Raw genomic sequence first — 7,375 nt, 5'->3', positions numbered from 1 at the left:
TGCGGGATGCGATGCGGGATGCATATGCAAGATGTGACAAGGAATGCATGAACCTGGCCTCAACGTGGAAATCCAAGTGTTCCACTGGAAAGATGAGATGAAATCGCTTGAAAACAATATAAAGAACGCCGGAATCGGAGTTACGGTTTGGAAATGGCAAGCGATTCAAATATGACACCGGTCTGCGATTTACAGCATGTAGCCATCTAAATGCAATGAGATGAACATGCTACAGCACCCAAACATAACAACAAAATACATGGCAGGGATGCATTCATGATTCTTAACAAAAGTCTAGCACTGAGCTACGGCCAATTCATCCATTAACAGGTTCAAACAAGCATGGCAAAAATGCATATGGTAAACAGATTTCAGACTTGGTGAAATTAACACTTGTCTGGAATTTCAGATCAGATAGCACTCTTCGGAGCAACAAAACTATATGCTACAGCACCTGAACATGGCAAAGTAAAGAATGGCATGGAGCTACGCAAAGAGCTTAACAAAAGTCCCTTAGTGATCTTGAGCCAAAAGGGATCAGAAAATACATTTGCAAGCATGTGAACATGGCAAAAACATAATCAGTTCTCAGACTTAGTGAAAAACTGGAGCATGCTGAAAACAGATATCAAGTAGGCATGTTTACGAGCTCGATGCACTCACTATGGAACAAGTCATGACAAGATAAGCATACATGCATCAAGAATACATAAAATGTAAGCTAGACATGGCAAGAACAATAGCATAGCATGCACGGATCAACTACAACAACCTCGGCAAAATTGCTAACAAGTAGACAATCTGCCCAGATTCATGAAGTGACAAAAGTAGAGCTCGATTGACTCAAGCTAGGGTGCTCCATAATTGCAAACAAAGACATGGATGGATAGAGCACTACAAGATTAACAAAACATCCTTACTGATCATCCTCAAAAGAGGGACGGATCACTAGGAAACAACATGAATACATGGCAATATGAGATAAACCGGTCAAGGACTTGGTGGAAATGCTAAGTCCCTAAAATCAGCATTACCAAGTGCCTCACTTTGCAAGCTTGTGCTAGGCACCACACACATCACAAAAATACATGGGTTGCAGCTCTGGAAAGATGGCAAAACCCTTAACAAAACATATCTAAAGCTCAGGGGCATATCATGCACACAATAATCATGGCAAAAATGACAAATATCTAAATGGAGCAGCAGATCTGACAAGTATCTCAAGTAGCACTCTTCTAAGAGCATTTCGGGCTTCAAGATTAACTCAAATGAAAATGATGCAATGGAATGAAATGATGTACTCTCTGAGACGAACATATTGATATGCTATATGCCCAAAACGGAGCTATGGATGCAAAGTTACGAAGCGATGAACATAGCAAAAAAATTAGGGTTTCGGGGCAAAAAGTCAACTCCGAGATTTCGGATCTCAGATCCAGATCGGGACCTCGCCGGAGTTACTGTTCATGCATGGAAGTCGAGTATGCCGGGGTACTTGGAGCTCGCCGGAGATGGAGGAGATCACCGGAGAGGGACTTGAGGCGTGGAGGAGGAGGCCGGAGGGGGGCGGAGCCGGCCGGTGGCGGCGGGACGGCGGCGCTCGCCGGCGCAGGCGGTGGCCGGCCCGGTGCGGCGGCGCTTGCCGGCGCGGGGCGGCAGCCGCCGCAAGGAAGCGCGGTGGCGCGTGCGAAGGGAGAGGCGGCTCGCCGGCGCGGAGGGAACGAGCCGAGAGGGCCCGCGACGGGCTCGTCGGGCCGCGCGGTGGGATGGGCGGCGGCGACACGTGGCGTCACGCCACTGGTGCGGAGCGGCGGCGTGACTTCATCCGCCCGGGGCGGACGTGTCTGGCGGCGGTGCGAGGAGTTTTTTTAGGGTTTCGGGGGAAGGAAGAAGAAGAATTTCGGAGGGGTATTTAAATAGGCATAGGAGGAGCTAGGAGAGTCCAAATGAGGTGCGGTTTTTGGCCACACGATCATGATCGAACGCTCTAGATGATGGAGAGGGTTTTGGGCCAATTTGGAGGGGTGTTGGGCTGCAACACACACGAGGCCTTTTCGGTCCCTCGGTTAACCGTTGGAGTATCAAACGAAGTCCAAATGATACGAAACTTGACAGGCGGTCTACCGGTAGTAAACCAAGGCCGCTTGGCAAGTCTTGGTCCAATCCAGAATGTTTAATCCCCACACACAAAAGAAAAGTAGAAATGACCATAGGAGGAGAACAAAGCGCCCGAATGCAAAACGGAGAACGGGGAAAAAGCTCGAATTCATGATATGAACATGTATGCAAATGCAATGCACAAGATGACATGATATGAGATGCATGACAACGATAACAACACACGAAGACAAAGACCCGAACCCGAGAAAATAAAATAACTTAACACCGGAAACGGCAAGAGTTGGAGTACATATTGGGAAAGTCATATCCGGGGTGTTACAGACATCAAGTTCAAATGGACAGATGAATGTGAGGCAAGTTTTCAGGAGTTGAAGAAATGTTTGGTTACAGCGCCAGTGCTGATTCTGCGGGATATACACAAGGATTTCCAAGTGTATTGCATCGCTTCTCGCTTAGGACTTGGAGGTGTACTTATGAAAGACTGTAAAGTTTTTTCATATGCCTCATGTCAGCTTCGACCGCATGAGTTGAATTATGCCACGCATGACTTGGAGTTAGCAGCTGTAGTTCATGCACTCAAGACTTGGAGACACTTTCTTATTGGAAATCAATGTGATGTGTACACGGATCACAAGAGTTTGAAGTACATTTTCACGCATAAGGAGTTGAATCTCAGGCAAAGGTGGTGGTTGGAGCTTATAAAAGATTATGATATGAAGTTGCACTATCATCCAGGAAAGGCCAATGTCGTAGCAGACGCTTTGAGCCAGAAGAGTTATGCCAACACCCTTGTGAGAGGAGGATTACCAAAGGAGTTAGCCCACGGTCTTAGGGAGCTTGATTTGGAGATAGTCCCTAGAGGTTTTGTTGCAGCAATGGAGGTTCAGTCAACATTATTGGGAAAGATTCGAGAAGCTCAGAAGGATGACAAGGAAATTGCTGAGATAAGGGAGAAAATGAGCAAAGGAAAAGCCAAAGGTTTTCGTGAGGATGAGCACGACACTTTGTGGTTTGAGGACCGTGTTTATGTACCCAATAATGCAGAGATCAGGAAGTTAATACTTCAGGAAGCTCATGACCCGCCATACTTGATACACCCCGAATACACCAAGATGTATTTGGATTTAAAGGAGCATTTATGGTGGACTGGTATGAAGAACGATATCACTAAGTATGTAGCCGTATGTGATGTATGTCAGAGAGTGAAGGAAGAACATTAGAAACCAGCTGTATTAGTTCGGCCTATGCTGATACCCGAAAGGAAGTGGGATAAGCTTGGCATGGATTTCATCACCGGATTACCTAGGACTCGATCAGGATATGATTCTATTTGGGTAGTAGTGGGTCATTTGACCAAAGTGGCTCACTTTATCCTAGTGAAAACCACCTATACAAGTGCGAAGTTGGCCAAGATATATATGACCAGGATTGTATGTCTGCATGGATTTCCGAGGATCATCGTATCAGATAGAGGAACACATTTTACTTTAAAGTTTTGGCATCAGCTGCACCAGACTTTGGGTACTAGGTTAGAGTTCAGTACAGCCTTTCACCCGCAGATAGATGGACAGACTGAGAGAGTCAATCAGATTCTGGAGGACATGTTGAGAGCTTGTGCGCTAGATTATGGATCATGTTGGGATGATATTTGCCTTATGAGGAGTTCTCATACAACAACAGTTACCATGCCAGTTTGAAGATGGCACCTTTGAAGCCCTGTATGGAAGGAGGTGTAGGACACCGTTGATGTGGGATGAAGTTGGAGACCGTCAGTTGTTTGGACCGGATTTGATCAAAGAATCCGAAGAGAAGGTTAAGTTGATTCGCGATAGACTTAAGGTAGCTCAGTCCAGGCAGAAGAGTCATGCAGACTCAAAACGCAAGGATGTAGTTTATGAATTCAGAGACAAAGCATATCTTCCTGTGTCACCTCTCCGAGGAGTTAAACGTTTTGGAGTTAAGGGAAAGTTAGCCCCGAGATTTGTAGGGCCATACCGAGTTTTGGAACGTATGGGAAAAGTTGCGTACAAGTTGGAGTTACCCGAAGGACTGTCAGGAGTTCATGATGTGTTTCACGTTTCCCAGTTGAAGAAGTGCCATGCAGAGATGGCAAATATTCCTCTAAGAGATACAGTGCCCCTGCAAGCAATTCAGTTGGATAATGATTTGACCTACGAGGAGAAACCTGTTAAGATTCTAAAGTTTGCCAGTCGAGTTACGCGTAGCAAGGTTATCAAGTTTTGCGAGGTTCAGTGGAGCCATCATACTGAGGATGAAGCCACCTGGGAACGAGAGGATGATCTACGGAAAGTCCACCCACACATATTTTCTAGCCAACCTGAATCTCGAGGGTGAGATTCATCTTAAGGGGGGTAGGTTTGTAACATCCAAAATTTTCAATTTGGAATGTTATACATAGGTCATCATGTGCATACCATATTTTATTTGCTTTTAGTTTTTGATCCTAGAAATCCTAAGCAACTCAAGGACCCACGGAGACAGTTGGAGATTTCACTATTTTCATATTTGAATTTTTCTCAAATTTGAAAAGACGATCATTTTGGTTTTAATATTTTTCTCTCCGAAATATTTCCAATATCAAAATAAATGAGAGGAGATAAAATGACTTCTCAAAAATAAAATCAATAATGGAGGAAAATATTAAAATTAAATAAATATTTTATTTGGGATTTTATTGCTATTTTATTTCAATTAGAAAAATATGCATTTTTAGGCCAGACAAATGTTCACTATGTTCTAAATATTTTATTTCGACGGTGAAATTTGTTTTTGGCATTTTAGAATTTTTTTATATTTATTTAGGATGTTTCCCTTTCGGCGGAATTTATTTAAAAAAACGCGTCACCCGACAGGGCCAACGGCCCAGCCGAGCTGGGCCGGCCCAGCACCCCGCACCGCCTCCCGCTCCGACTCGGGATGGAGTCCCGAGCCGCACCGCCGCCACCGCGGTGTCCCACCCAGACTCCACCGCTGCCAGCCCCTCCCCCAAGCCACCCGCACCCCCCTCTTTATGAACCCCGCCACCGCCGCCCTATCTCCCACATCGCCAGCCCCACCACCGCAGCCGCCGCCCCGCGCCGCCTGCCGCTGCCACCGCTCGCGCGCCACCGCCGCTGCTATCCGTGCCGCGCCACTACCCCGCCGCCCCGCGCCGACGTCACCTCCTCGCCGGAATTCCGAGCCGCCGCCGTTTTTTCGGTTTTAGGTATAAACCGCTCGGTTTTTTTCTTTAAAACCCTAGATTGGTTTTTTTATTAAGAATGATTTTCCTCGGTTTTCTTCGCTTAGGTTATTTTACGAACATTCGTTTGTTTGGTTCTGTTAACGAATGATTTCATTCATTAGCCTCTGTTAGCGAATGTTCGTCCGATAGATTTTTCTTTTTATGTTTATTTTTTGCCAGGGACCTATCCATGATTACTTTTATCGCAGATTAGCCCCTGATCTCAAACCCTCGCAACTTTTTAACCGTTCGTCCAAATCCAGTGAAACCAACACCAAAATCTTCGTCTCAAAGCCCTCTTTCCAGTTAATCAACTTGAACAGGGTTTTGGCAATTGAAAATTTAGTTTCAAGCAGATTTGAATTTGATGTTCTTTTGGTCGTAGTTTCAGTTCCATAGCGATTTGATCGATTCTTTTTGCAAATCGAAGCTCTTCAGTTGAACTTTCAGATTGGATCTTCTTATTTGATTTTTACCCTTGCATCTATGCTTGAGTGCTTATTTATGCTATTGTTTGTGTGCGATAGAATTTCCAGAGTGCGAAGCGTGCTACTATGAGTCTCTAGGGTTTGCGGATCGTCAGCAAGGCAAGTAACACTTTGATCATACTTCTTTATTACCCTATTTTTATGCATTAGCTACAATCCTCAAACATTCCATGAGTAGGATCTCTTAACATGTGGGTTTCAGAAGTAGATGATGAGGTAGAACCTATTGCCCTTTTATTATCAAACCACTGGGAGTTACTTCTACGTTATGTTTAGGTTGCCATGCTATGCTCGTAGACGTGGTTTGCTTTGAGTGATCCATGACAGATGTGAGATTACTAATTAATGGTTAACTTAAGGTGGCTACTTAAATACACATCTAGGTGGATTGGTTGCGGGCACCTGGGGATATACCAGTGTTGTATTTTGGTTCGCCACCCCGGCTCAAAGGGGTCATAAGATTATTCATGCTTGAAACATCTGTGTGCAGCCACAAGCTATTATGGGCTCTAGCATAGTGGAGTATGTTTCATGACCTCTTTCAGTGGTAGGCTAGCAGGTGTAGGGGAAAGTAGGTGTAACTATCTACCCAGAGTAAAGAGTTAATGCTTCTAAAAGACTGTGTCTCGATCATTCGTTTCTCAAACACAATGTAGTGCGAGAAATCCAACGGATCGAGTCTTTTGGGGAAAAGTGCGCAAACCTATGCAGTGTGTACAAACTAATCATGATTAGCCGTGTCCCCGTTATGGAGATCTTGAGTATATGGTTCTTGAATTATCATCTTGATCTCATCACTCTAAATTAATTTGTTGGGTTGTTAACTACTGTTTAATTGCGATTGAGATGGGGTTACCATTTTCAATGTTTATCAACTACCATGATAGTTAAATAAAATATATTCCTTTGCTGTAGGGAAATATTGGCTTTTCACAAAAACATTATAACCATAGAGGCTCCACCAGCCATATTTGCATGTAGTGATGGCATTTCTGGTTCATTGCTCAATTGTGTTATCTTGCCAGCATATTCCATGTGCTGACCCATTTCGGGCTGCCACATATCACGTTGTAGACTTTTCAGACAAAGAATAAGGTGTGCTAGGTCATTTGTTGTGCACCCAGCTATGCCGTTGGAGTTGATGGACTCACTTTATCTTTCAAGCCTTCCGCTGTTGTCTTATTTAGATGGCCTTAAGCCATATTATTGTATTATGTTCTCTCTTGAGACTATTGATGTAATAAGTGTGTGATTGCTACTCCGTTATAAATCCTTCGACGTACTGTGTGTCAGCATTACCGATCCAGGGATGACACGTATGCATAGAGATTTGACTATTTGAAGTCAATCGCTACAAGATGGTATCAGAGCACACGCTGACTGTAGGACACGACCACTAAGATAAGCAATAGGTCACTCTTCTCTACTCATTTCTGACTCCTCTCCATTTTCCACTCTATAGGATGGCGGACTCAAGGAACAAGTTTGCACAATCGGATGAAGACACACCTTTTGGGAGACA

The sequence above is a fragment of the Triticum aestivum genome, chromosome 5A (assembly GCF_018294505.1).
Source record: "Triticum aestivum cultivar Chinese Spring chromosome 5A, IWGSC CS RefSeq v2.1, whole genome shotgun sequence".
Classification (NCBI taxonomy): domain Eukaryota; kingdom Viridiplantae; phylum Streptophyta; class Magnoliopsida; order Poales; family Poaceae; genus Triticum; species Triticum aestivum.
Note: the sequence above shows the minus strand (reverse complement) of the source record.